The sequence below is a fragment of the Lolium rigidum genome, chromosome 7, assembly GCF_022539505.1.
Source record: "Lolium rigidum isolate FL_2022 chromosome 7, APGP_CSIRO_Lrig_0.1, whole genome shotgun sequence".
Lineage (NCBI taxonomy): Eukaryota > Viridiplantae > Streptophyta > Magnoliopsida > Poales > Poaceae > Lolium > Lolium rigidum.
In genome coordinates this window covers 351,545,396-351,559,220 of record NC_061514.1, presented here as the reverse complement: position 1 = coordinate 351,559,220, position 13,825 = coordinate 351,545,396, and the positions used below count along the sequence as shown (strand labels likewise).

At 45.9% G+C, this 13,825-nt stretch overlaps 1 pseudogene; it reads left to right on the top strand.

Annotated features, from left to right (window-relative positions):
- Positions 1-10,484: 10,484 nt before the first annotated feature.
- LOC124676189 lies at positions 10,485-12,791 on the top strand (annotated as a pseudogene).
- Positions 12,792-13,825: the final 1,034 nt, after the last annotated feature.

Genomic DNA, 13,825 nt, shown 5'->3' with positions numbered 1-13,825 from the left:
GTGGCGCGGGGAATCCTTCGTGGGACCTCCACTCCTCCAAACGTGATGTACCTTCTTGCAAAGGAAGGGAACATGGGATAAAATCCTCGTCTCCGTGTGCCTCGGTTATTTCTATACCCGAGCTCTCTTCCCTTGTGATAGCCATCGTGCTTGAAGTTCATATATCTTGCTATCACTTGTGCTACATATATCTTGTTGCTATTGTTACACTTAGTTGAGCTTAGCATACTTAGGGTTTGTGCTTGTAAACTAAACGTTAGTTCAATTCCGCATTATTACAAGACAAATCCGTAAGAGTTTTTAATTGCCTATTCACCCCCCCTCTAGGCGACATCTCAATCTTTCAGCACCGTGTGGGTCTCTTAGGCTATATTTCACAGAATACTTATTCACTGAGTTATGATTTGAGTTGGATGTCTCTATGAAATTGTGGTGTGTTAGTACCTCCTATGAATGCTCACAGTGACAGCGTGGGGTGTTTATTAGTACTTGGGAATACATCTTTAAGGTTTGCCTACATGATGAATTAGTGTTCGTTATCTTGCCAAAGAGTAATTCAGAGTAGCATAGTGAAGTGCTTATATTTATATTCAATTATGATTGCAATGTTGAGAGTGTCCACTAGTGAAAGTATGATCCCTAGGCCTTGTTTCTAAGCATCGAAACTCCGTTTATTTACTGTTCTATTGCATGTTTACTCGCTGCCATATTTTATTCAGATTTCTATTACCACTCATATACATCCATATTACTTGTATTTCACTATCTCTTCGCCGAACTAGTGCACCTATACATCCGACAAGTGTATTAGGTGTGTTGGGGACACAAGAGACTTCTTGTATCGTGATTGCGGGGTTGCTTGAGAGGGATATCTTTGACCTCTTCCTCCCCGAGTTCGATAAACCTTGGGTGATCCACTTAAGGGAAACTTGCTGCTGTTCTACAAACCTCTGCTCTTGGAGGCCCAACACTGTCTACAAGAATAGAAGCACCCGTAGACATCAAGCACTTTTCTGGCGCCGTTGCCGGGGAGGAAAGGTAAAAGGCACTCATACTCCGGTCCCAGGTAACTAAGTACTTTTCTGGCGCCATTGTGTGTGTGCTCGAAGCTATTTCCTTTAGATCCTGCAATTGCATCTTTTTGTTTCTTGTTAAACACTAGTAAGGCATAATGGAAAACATCTGTGAGCTTTTTGTACCATTTCTTGAGTCAAGACATGAATGGTTTAATGCGAAAATTTAAAAACCTATGGAACCTTATTTGCATGCTGGTAGTAATATTAGTATGAACGCTTTGAACACCATTGTTGATAATGATATAGAAAGTTCTAAGCTTGGGGAAGCTGGTTTTCATGATCTTTTTAGTCCCCCAAGCATTGAGGAGAAAATTTTCTTTGATGATACTTTGCCTCCTATTTATGATGATTATAATGATAGTGGTCTTTTGGTGCCGCCTACTATGGAGAGTAAGTTTTATTATGATTATACTATGCCTCCTACACTTGATGAGAATAATAATGATAGCTACTTTGTTGAATTTGCTCTCACTACAACTAATAAAACTGATTATGCTTATGTTGGGAGTAGTAATAATTTTATGCATGAGACTCATGATAAGAATGCTTTATGTGATACTTATATTGTTGAGTTTGTTCATGATGCCACTGAAAGTTATTATGAGAGAGGAAAATATGGTTGTAGAAATTTTCATGTTACTAAAACACCTCTCTATATGCTGAAATTTTTGAAGTTACACTTGTTTTATCTTCCTATGCTTGTCACTTTGCTCCTCATGAATTTGTTTATTTACAAGATTCCTTTTCATAGGAAGTGGGTTAGACTTAAATGTGTTTTGAATTTGCTTCTTGATGCTCTCTTTTGCTTCAACTCTTATTTCTTGCGAGTGCATCATTAAAACTGCTGAGCCCATCTTAATGGCTATAAAGAAAGCACTTCTTGGGAGATAACCCATGTGTTTATTTTACTACAGTAATTTTTTTTATTTGTGTCTTGGAAGTCGTTTACTACTGTAGCAACCTCTCCTTATCTTTATTTTATTGCATTGTTGTGCCAAGTAAAGTCTTTGATAGTAAAGTCAATACTAGATTTGGATTACTGCGCAGAAGCAGATTTTTTGCTGTCACGAATTTGAGCAGTAGTCTCTGTAGAAAATTTATAAAAATCTGTCAATTTACGTGCGTGATCCTCAGATAAGTACGCAACTTTCATTGAATTTGGGAATTTTCATCTGGGCAAGTCTGGTGCCTCTATAAAATTCATCTTTACGGACTGTTCTGTTTTGACAGATTCTACCTTTTATTTTGCATTGCCTCTTTTGCTGTGTTGGATGGATTTCTTTGTTCCATTAACTTCCAGTAGCTTTGTGCAATGTCCAGAAGTGTTAAGAATGATTGTGTCACCTCTGAATATGTGAATTTTTGATTATGCACTAACCCTCTAATGAGTTTGTTTTGAGTTTGGTGTGGAGGAAGTTTTCAAGGGTCAAGAGAGGAGGATGATACAATATGATCAAGAAGAGTGAAAAGTCTATGCTTGGGGATGCCCCCGCGGTTCATCCCTGCATATTTCAAGAAGACTCAAGCATCTAAGCTTGGGGATGCCCAAGGCATCCCCTTCTTCATCGACAAATTATCAGGTTTCTTCTCTTGAAACTATATTTTTATTCGGTCACATCTTATGTACTTTACTTGGAGCGTCTGTGTGTTTTTATTTTCGTTTTGTTATTTTCATTCTCTGAATAAATTCATGCTTGTGTGGGAGAGAGACACGCTCCGCTGTTGCATATGAACACATGTGTTCTTAGCTTTATTCTTAATGTTCATGGCGAAGGTTGAAACTGCTTCGTTCATTGTTATATGGTGGGAAACAGAAAATGCTGCATGTGGTAGTTGGTATAATGTCTTGAATAATTTGATACTTGGCAATTGTTGTGCTCATATAGATCATGTTTAAGCTCTTGCATCATGTACTTTGTACCTATTAATGAAGAACTACATAGAGCTTGTTAAAATTTGGTTTGCATGATTAGTTTCTCTAGAGTCTAGATATTTTCTGGTTAAGGTGTTTGAACAACAAGGAGACGATGTAAAGTCTTATAATGCTTGCAATATGTTCATATGTAAGCTTTGCTGCACCATTTTATACTTGAGTTTGCTTCAAACAACCTTGCTAGCCTAGCCTTGTATTGAGAGGAATTCTTCTCGTGCATCCAAATCCTTGAGCCAATAACCATGCCATTTGTGTCCACCATACCTACCTACCACATGGTATTTCTCTGCCATTCCAAAGTAAATTACTTGAGTGCTACCTTTAAAATTCTATTCTTTGTCTTTACAATATATAGCTCATGGGAAAATACCCTTAAAACTATTGTGGTGAAGAATATGTAGCTATGTATCTTATTTCTTATAAGTTGCTTGTTGAGCAGTAACCGTGTTTCTGGGGACGCCATCAACTATTACACCTTTGTTGAATATCATGTGAGTTGCTATGCATGTTCGTCTTTTCTGAAGTAAGGGCGATTTTCATGATCAAATGGTTTGAGTATGCATATTGTTAGAGAAGAACATTGGGCCGCTAACTAAAGCCATGATCCATGGTGGAAGTTTCAGTTTGGACAATTAATCCTCAATCTCTTATGAGAATATTATCTGTTGTTGAATGCTTATGCATTAAAGAGGAGTCCATTATCTGTTGTTTATGTTGTCCCGGTATGGATGTCTAAGTTGAGAATAATAAAAAGCGAGAAATCCAATGCGAACTTTCTCCTTAGACCTTTGTACATGCGGCATAGAGGTACCCCTTTGTGACACTTGGTTGAAACATATGCTATGCAATGATAATCCATGTTAATCCAAGCTAATTAGGACAAGGTGCGAGCACTATTAGTATACTATGCATGAGGCTTGCAACTTATAGGATATATTATACATAACTCATATGCTTTATTACTACCGTTGACAAAATTGTTTCTTGTTTTCAAAATGAAAAGCTCTAGCACAAATATAGTAATCAATGCTTCCCTCTGCGAAGGGCCTATCTTTTACTTTATTGTTGAGTCAGTTTGCCTATTCTTTCTATCTTAGAAGCAAACACTTGTGTCAACTGTGCATTGATTCTTACATGTTTACCTATTGCACTTGTTATATTGCTTTGTGTCGACAATTATCCATGAGATATACATGTTACAAGTTGAAAGCAATTGCTGAAACTTAATCATCCTTTGTGTTGCTTCAATGCCTTTTACTAAGAATTTATTGCTTTATGAGTAACTCTTATAAAAGACTTATTGATGCTTGTCTTGAAAGTATTATTCATGAAAAGTATTTGCTATATGATTCAATTGTTTACTCATTGTCTTTACCATTGCTTCGAATCGCTGCATTCATCTCATATGCTTTACAATAGTATTGATCAAGATTATGATAGCATGTCACTTCGTAAATTATCCTTGTTATCGTTTACCTACTCGAGGGCGAGTAGGAACTAAGCTTGGGGATGCTTGATACGTCTCAAACGTATCTATAATTTCTTATGTTCCATGCTAGTTTTATGACAATACTCACATGTTCTATATGCACTTTATATCATATTATGGCATTTATTGGACTAACCTATTAACAAGATGCCATAGTGCCAGTTTCTTTTTATTATGTCTGTTTATTGCAGAAAAGGCCCAAAAACCAAAGTGCTCACAAAAATCCAGAAAAATCACGAAAATTCTATTTCACCGGAAGACTCACGGAGCCAGAAGGTCCAGGCCAGAGGAGGCCCAGGGCCTCCTCACAATAGGCCGGCGCGGCCAGAGGGGTGGTCACCCCACCCTATGGGGTGGGCCCCTTGGGACTCTTCCGACTCCGCCTCTTCGCCTATAAGATGCCTCGTGACCTAAATCTTCGACACCAATTGACGAAACTCCAGAAAGACTCCAGGGGCGCCGCCACCATCGCGAAACTCCAATTCGGGGGACAGAAGTCTCTGTTCCGGCACCCTGCCGGGACGGGGAATTGCCCCCGGAGTCATCTCCATCGACACCACCGCCATCTTCATCGCCATCGCTGTCTCCTATGATGAGGAGGGAGTAGTTCTCCCCGAGGCTAAGGGCTGTACCGGTAGCTATGTGGTTAATCTCTCTCCCATGTACTTCAATACAATGATCTCATGAGCTGCCTTACATGATTGAGATCCATATGATGAGCTTGTAATCTAGATGTCGTTATGCTATTCAAGTGGATTTTACTTATGTGATCTCCGGAGACTCCTTGTCCCACGTGTGTAAAGGTGACGAGTGTGTGTACCGTGTGGGTCTCTTAGGCTATATTTCACGTAAATACTTATTCACCGAGTTATGATTTGAGTTGGATGTCTCTATGAAATTGTGGTGTGTTAGTACCTCCTATGAATGCTCACGAGTGACGACGTGGGGTGTTTATTAGTACTTGGGAATACATCTTTAAGGTTTGCCTACATGATGAATTAGTGTTCGTTATCTTGCCAAAGAGTAATTCAGAGTAGCATAGTGAAGTGCTTATATTTATATTCAATTATGATTGCAATATTGAGAGTGTCCACTAGTGAAAGTATGATCCCTAGGCCTTGTTTCTAAGCATCGAAACTCCATTTATTTACTGTTCTGTTGCATGTTTACTCGCTGCCATATTTTATTCAGATTGCTATTACCACTCATATACATCCATATTACTTGTATTTCACTATCTCTTCGTCGAACTAGTGCACCTATACATCCGACAAGTGTATTAGGTGTGTTGGGGACACACGAGACTTCTTGTATCGTGATTGCAGGGGTTGCTTGAGAGGGATATCTTTGACCTCTTCCTCCCTGAGTTCGATAAACCTTGGGTGATCCACTTAAGGGAAACTTGCTGCTGTTCTACAAACCTCTGCTCTTGGAGGCCCAACACTGTCTACAAGAATAGAAGCACCCATAGACATCACACGTCCCCTCCCTTCAAAATCTTGTCTCCCGCGCAGCGCCGGTGAAGCTGGGCCGAATCTGGCCAGCCCAGCAACTCGGCCCTCTCCCCTCTTCCTTTAGTTTCTGGTTTTAATTCTGCCAAAAACTACTGCCACAACTTTTGCAATTGTGTAAATTCCTCTAGGGTCCAATTTGGATGATTCAAATTTCTTGGTGCTCGCGAACAAAATCTTAACCACGAAAAATTGCATGCATGTGATGTTTGGTTATAGATCTGTGTAGATAAATCAAAGGCTAAAATGTTGCAGTATAGATAATTTATTTAGTATGCCTTTTGTGTAGATCCTTTTTGCTTGACGTAAATGTTGCGGTGGAGTAGATGTAAATCCCCATCTTTTGGCACTAGTCTCACATGCAGAAGCTTCTTGGATATTGTTGGGTTTGCAAATTAAAATTTGTCCAAAGAGCTCTTCAGTGATTTTTAGTTTGAAAACTAAAAATGATTTTGGATTAAACCCAAGTACTACCGGTAGATATCATGATAGGGTACTTTTTTGCCAAAGGAAATAATTTTCAGAGTAGTAGTTTAATTCCGAGGATTTTAGTACTGAAACAGGACACCTTTTCAGTATAAGATTTTTGTAAATTTATTTATAAATCAGAAAATACCAAACCAGTGTGGTTGGATCACATTTAGTGTCAGCTATCCATGGGTATGCTTGGCTCTGGTTGATTGTGCTCTGATACTGGTGTGCTTAGTTATTGGTTGTCTCTGGTTTCTATCTTATTAAAATTTTCTAAATTATTTGAAAATTTATTTGCATGTGATTATTGTGAAAGTGTGTTCTACATGTTGATAGCTTCCAGTAGGTATGTTTCATCCATTTTTGTGACTCACATAAAGATTTAGGCCATTTAAATAGTTCCTAAGTCATTTTTGGATTTGTAAAAATCATAACTTTTGTTTTAAAAACCCTAAATTAGTGAATCCACTTCCAGTAGCTTTTATTTGTGAACCTTTACATACTGTGATTTTATCAAAAAAATTTGTGAACTATTCTGGAATGGTTTGTTGATTTGGCATGGTTTGTTTCTTTTAGTTTTTTGCGACGATAGATTCGAACGCCGCCGGAAACGAAGTAGGAGCTGACTTCGAGGGATTTGAAGAGGAAGACCAGGAACACTTTGCTGATCAAGGCAAGCCACCTCTTGATGCATCTCTGATCCTAATTATCTTGCTCTTGCATTATTATATGTTTTGCAAAATGCATGTCTTTTATTTATTACGTGGGTGGTTAGTGTCACCCGGAGTTTTCTTGTTCCACCCTTAAGGTGCAGCCCTTTTTGGTGTCCACTGATCCAAATCCTAATAGTGATAAGGTGCCTACCACCTTAGTATTCCTTGTCGCCACTTTTCAAGAAAAGATGGACTATAGGTTGGGAGCCCTTTCGAAAAAGTATCGGGAAAATGTTTCCAAGAAAGAAGTGTTTTTGAAAACCTTGGAATGGGGTAGCCCTGCCAAGTGTGATGTTTTGAAAATGAAAAAGGTTTGAAAAAGGAAATGGCTGGAGGCAAGTGGAGATGAAAAGTTGTTTTCGAAAAACTTTGGTGACTATGTACCTAACCGGACATAGCCAGTACAACCACATTACCCTTAAATGGAACGGGGCGTAGCGTAGTAGTTTGTCTCGCCTTAGTATGGGTCCTGCAAGTGTAAGGGGTAGTCCGAGCATGGACACCTATCGACCGTGGTCTTCCCGACGAACTGGGAACGCCTTTCCATTGCGTATCAATGGCAGGCGTACAACCTAAGAGCTCCATTGAATGATGCCCGCAGTTGGTCGCGGTATTCCGGAGAATGGAGCTGGTCGGGGAATTTGCTACTCCTAGGTAAATGACCCCTCGGACTCTGGTGTTGGGATATTGTTGGGAATTTACTACGATTGGGTACTTGTCGTGGCATATGTTATTATGCAGGGATGATGCCCACACGAGGAGTATTGGGATCTTGTGGGGAAAGTGTACAACCTCTGCAGAGTGTAAAACTATTCGAATAGCCGTGTCCACGGTTATGGACGTGGGAAAGGCTGTTGCTTGGTATTGAAGGAGTTTTGGTTTATAAAAATGTTTTCTCAAAAAAAATGTTTCGGAAAAATGATACCAGTGGGACTGGTGGAAATGTACCTGGGAGGTACGTTGCAAAATTGAAAAGGTTGTGTTGGCCATATGAGATAGCCGGGAAAAAAGTGGGTCATCCTTACCTATTAGTCTAAAATTACAATTGTTTTCAAAAGGGTTTTTCAATAAAGATATAGAGATGTCATACTCTCGAGAGGAACCACCTCTCGCTCCTTGTCCCCCTAGTTTAGTGCATGTTCCTTGCTATACTGCATATCCTTTATTTCTCTCTAAGGTGGTTTACAAGTACATTCAAAAGTACTCATTGACATTGTTGTCCTGGCTATTTACTTGGCCAGACTGTGAAGAGGAGTACGACGCCGAAGACGCGGACTAGGACACTCTCCCAGTCAGTCGCCTGTAGGGTAAAGGCCTGATTTGGGTTCCACCGCTTTTGGAGTCAAGTTGTTTCCACTGCTGTTTGTTGAACTACGGCATTGATGGCCTATGATGTAAGACTTCCGTAATACTTTTAATTCGGTACTGTAATGGATGATGTAATCTGATATCAGTTCGGTTATGTATTCACGATGGAATGATCTTAGGATCGTGAAATTGTATACATAACAAGAGTTTCGGACTGGTAAGTCCGGAGCCCCACAGTGTAGCCAGCAAGGAACTCTACGCCGAGATCCGAGATCCTCCGGTGCAAGAGCAATGTCTAGGGAAGCAGCTAGTATCAGCAAGCAAGCAAGCAAGCAAGCAGTCTAGCACACCTGCAAAACGCACAACTGATGGCAACATCAGCCAATTAGACAGTAAACCTTCTCGTATGAAGATTATCCTCAGACATTAAACCTTCTTATGATGGAACCACATAAAGATTTTACCTTCAACGGAACCTTAAGTTTTTACAAGTATTTTTTTAGAAAAGCTGTATACTAATTCATAAAATCATAATATACGATACGTGTAACGAAAGTTTACAATCCCACAAGACCAATATATGTGTTGGGAAGCAGCTAAGCATCACCAAGCAAACAGCCTAGCACGCATGCAAAACACAAGTGATCTACTAGCAACCGCACCTTTAGACTCTCACAGTTTACAGAGAGAGACCTGGCTAATTAAACAACTCCAAAGCGACTGTCATGATCAGGAGAGTCTCCGCCCAGGAAATCAATTCCAGCACGAGCGTGCGTGCGTGCACTGTGCACAACTGCACATCGCATCTCATCCTTTCGACAGAAAGTTTTTGACGCAGGCCCCGCTGTTCTCCTCCGGCTCGCGTGAGACAAAAATCCTGTCGAGAGAAAGCGAAGCTTCCCGGCGGTTGCTTGCCGGCACGGCGCAACGCACGCTGAAAGCTGTTTTACCAACCGTGCCTAGTCGAAAATAGGCTCTGACTTTCACGCCACCAAGCTCCCGTCCCGTCCCGTCTCGGCGTGTGGTGGTGCCGTGGGACGCGGACGCGGTGTCGCGTGGCGACTAGCCAAGTGGTCGATCAAATCGCGCGTCCGTCTCGCCGCTCGCCGCCGCTGGCATCCCAAAGCCCAATCAATCATGGAGGAGCCGGCGGGCGGTGCCGGCGTACGTCGAAACCACGAACGCACACGAGCCGCGCGCGCGCGCGCCGGCCGAGCGAGCGGCCGACTGGCATCACGTACTGTACTAAAGAACGCCCCCGCATGGCCGCGTGCTGAAAATAAAAAAAATTGCGGCTAGCCCGGTGAATCGAAGCTTCCTGTCACGCGAACCGTATCCCGGCCCGGATCCTCGAGTGAGCACTTGGCATCAGCTCAGCAGGCTCTCTATCGAATTTTCTTTTTTTCCGTCGAGCCGAGGAAGATGACGGATATCTCGCTCGCTAGGCTGACGTCGAGATTGCGAGCACTTCAACTGCGACGGCTTCACGTACGTACGTGTCGTCAGATGAACCAGTCCAGTCCCAGCCGCTACAGAAGCTCGCCGACGTGTGCGTACCTCGCCCGCCCAACCACAGCGATTCAATGCACATGATCCATCGGCATAAACCACACATGATCGACCCGTCAGGCGTCAATGCGTGCGTGCCGCTCCCGTCGCGGTCGATGCGTGCGCGCGCGCGCGCGCAAGAGGAAATTAAAGTTGGACATCGCCACTCCAGAATCGATCGAATCGATCGAGCCCGATGGCGCGCGCCGGCAGCCGGCGAACGTGCCGCTGTCCCTGCCGGGGCCTTGCCCCCCCTCGGACCGGGCACTGGGGCCCGCCGTGCCGGAACTTAGCCGGACAAGCCACTGACGTCGCCGCGTGCCTGTCTTGCCCGGCCGCTCTCACCCCGTCATCCTCATCCGCCCAGCTCCCCTCCCTATAAATACCTCGCCAGCCCCAGCCGTTCTGACACAGCAGCACTCCAGCAAACAAACATTCTACAGCTTCTCGCTCTCCCACGCACTCTCCAGCTGCCAGCTCGCACTCAAGCTCTCGCTAGTGTTTCGAGCTGAGCGAATGGCGGCGATGACTGAAGTGTCCAGGGCGATCGGCGCCGCTGACCTCCACCCCCTCCACCAGGCCTCGTCCTCACCAGCACCATCCTCCGCGGAGGCGGCGAGAGCCAACGGCGACGAGAAGCTGCGCTTCATCGAGGAGATGACGTCCAACGTGGACGCGGTGCAGCAGCGCGTGCTGGCCGAGATCCTCGCGCGGAACGCCGCCACGGAGTACCTCGCCAACTGCGGCCTCGACGCCGCCACCGCCGACCGGGCCGCCTTCCGCGCCAAGGTCCCCGTCGTCTCCTACGACGCGCTCAAGCCCTACATCCAGCGCATCGTCGACGGGGACCGCTCGCCCATCCTCTCCACCCACCCTGTCTCGGAGTTCCTCACCAGCTCGGGAACCTCCGCCGGGGAGCGGAAGCTCATGCCCACCGTCGCGGACGAGCTCGAGAGGCGCCAGTCGCTCTACAGCCTCCTCATGCCCGTCATGAACCTGTAAGCTCACTCCCATCTCGATCCCTCTCTCTCAATGTGCCATTATTCCATCGTTATAACCAAACAGAATTTGACATGCCAATCTCGTCTTGCAGGTACGTGTCCGGGCTGGAGGCGAAGGGCCTCTACTTCCTGTTCGTCAAGTCGGAGACGAGGACGCCCGGCGGCCTGCCGGCGCGGCCGGTGCTCACCAGCTACTACAAGAGCGACCTCTTCAGGAACCGGACGCACGACCCCTACCACAACTACACCAGCCCCACGGCGGCCATCCTCTGCGCCGACGCCTTCCAGAGCATGTACGCGCAGATGCTCTGCGGCCTGTGCCAGCGCCACCAGGTGCTCCGCGTCGGCGCCGTCTTCGCGTCCGGCCTCCTGCGCGCCATCCGCTTCCTCCAGCTCAACTGGGAGCAGCTCGCCGACGACATCGAGGCGGCGACGCTCACCCCGCGCGTCACCGACGCGTCCGTGCGCGAGGCGGTCGCGGGCGATCCTCCGCCGCCCAGACCCCGAGCTCGCCAGCTTCATCCGGGACGAATGCCGCAATGGCGACTGGGCGGGAATCATCACGCGCGTCTGGCCCAACACCAAGTACCTGGACGTCATCGTCACGGGCGCCATGGCGCAGTACATCCCCACGCTCAAGCACTACAGCGGGGGCCTGCCGATGGCCTGCACCATGTACGCGTCATCCGAGTGCTACTTCGGCCTCAACCTGCGCCCGCTCTGCGACCCGGCCGAGGTCGCCTACACCATCATGCCCAACATGGGCTACTTCGAGTTCCTCCCCGTGGACTCCGCCGCCACCGGCGCCCCCGCCGCGGCGTCCGCGTCCGACCTGGTGGAGCTGGCCCGCGTGGAGGCCGGGCGCGAGTACGAGCTGGTGATCACCACCTACGCCGGGCTCAACCGGTACCGCGTCGGCGACGTGCTCCGCGTGGCCGGCTTCCACAACGCGGCGCCGCAGTTCCAGTTCGTGCGACGCAAGAACGTGCTGCTCTCCATCGAGTCCGACAAGACCGACGAGGCCGAGCTGCAGCGCGCCGTCGAGCGCGCGGCCGCGCTGCTCCGCCCGCACGGCGCGGCCGTCGCCGAGTACACCAGCCAGGCCTGCACCAGGAGCATCCCGGGACACTACGTCATCTACTGGGAGCTGCTGGCCACCGTCGGCGGCGGCGCGAAGCTGGCGGTGGACAAGGAGACCCTGGACAGCTGCTGCCTGGAGATGGAGGAGGCGCTCAACACCGTGTACCGGCAGAGCAGGGTGGCGGACGGCTCCATCGGGCCGCTGGAGATCCGGGTCGTCCGGCCGGGCACCTTCGAGGAGCTCATGGACTACGCCATCTCCCGCGGCGCCTCCATTAACCAGTACAAGGCGCCTCGCTGCGTCACGTTCCCGCCGATCATCGAGCTGCTCGACTCGCGCGTCGTGTCCAGCCACTTCAGCCCAGCTCTGCCGCACTGGACGCCGACCCGGCGCTCCGACTAGACCGAGAGAAGTACGTAGTACAGTAGCTCCGACTGCTACTGGGAGATTGCTGCATGAAGTACGTAGTAGCACGTCCATACCTAAAGACATTGTTGAGAATTTTGATTCTTGCTGTCAGTTAGTACAGTATAGTAGCATAAGAACGAACACCTTCGATGCTAGGGAGCTGGAAAAAAATTGTTGACGGAAGGGGACAGTTATTAGTACTGTACTTTGTGGTACGATTTGTCTGTATCTATCAGGAGTGTGATTACTTAACGGGACGTGCCTCCAAAACCGTACGAGTTTTGCACAAGATCTTTTACCAATTATTGGTAACGAGCCGACAAAGGACAGACACCGAGTGCTCTTTTCCTGATGCGGTGATGCTCCAGCCTTTGGCCTTTTCATTTTGAGCGAGAGCTTGTAGTCTTTGCTAAGCTAAGCTGGAGCAAGATGGTCAAATTCGTCGCTCGCGTCCAACGGAATTCTAAAATTATATTGTCTTCCCATGTTGATCATGCAAATGCCCCAAAAGGTAATTGCTACACTAGTTTGATCAAACCATTGGCCATCCCAAAACCTCAAATCTCGTTACTCTTCCACACCACCCATTGGTTAAAAGGAGATGTGTCTGCCTCTCGATAGCTGGAACACTAGGACTTGTACTTAAGATCAATTAGTATTTGTTTTCAGGTTTTGTTATCATCTAGATTATACCTCATTATCCATGAAGCAAGCAGGCTCGTGTTCATTTCTCTAGTGTCTGGGATGCCCAGGCCCCCATAATGTTTTTTGAGTGTTACCAGATAACATAGCCAAGTGGTACTTGTATTGTCCTAGAGACAGTGTGCCATGTGGGAGTTAATAATTTTGAAGACCCAAGCAGGAAACTTAACCAATAAAAGGTTAATTGGAATGCCAGCTAGGCAAGATTTAATTAGCTCTACCCTAGCTGCAAAAGACATTAGCCTGCCCCGTCAACCTATCTCTGTTAGTAATCTTATCAATCATAGGTTGAAGATCGTCTTTTGTGTGCTTCCTGAAGTGAAGAGGAACACCCAAATATTTCAGCAGTAGTTTTCTTATTTTGTAGCCGAAAATTTGTGCCAAGATATTAATTTGATCTTCCGCTACATCGATAGATACAATGTCATATTTGTTAAAGTTTATCCTCATCCCTGATATTTGTTCAGAAATTGTTAAAATCCAGTTAAGATTCCTAGCATAATCCACATCATTTTTTCAGAAAAGGATAAGTGTCGTCCGCATATTAAGACTAATGATCCCTCCCTGTTTAAATCTTGTTAAAA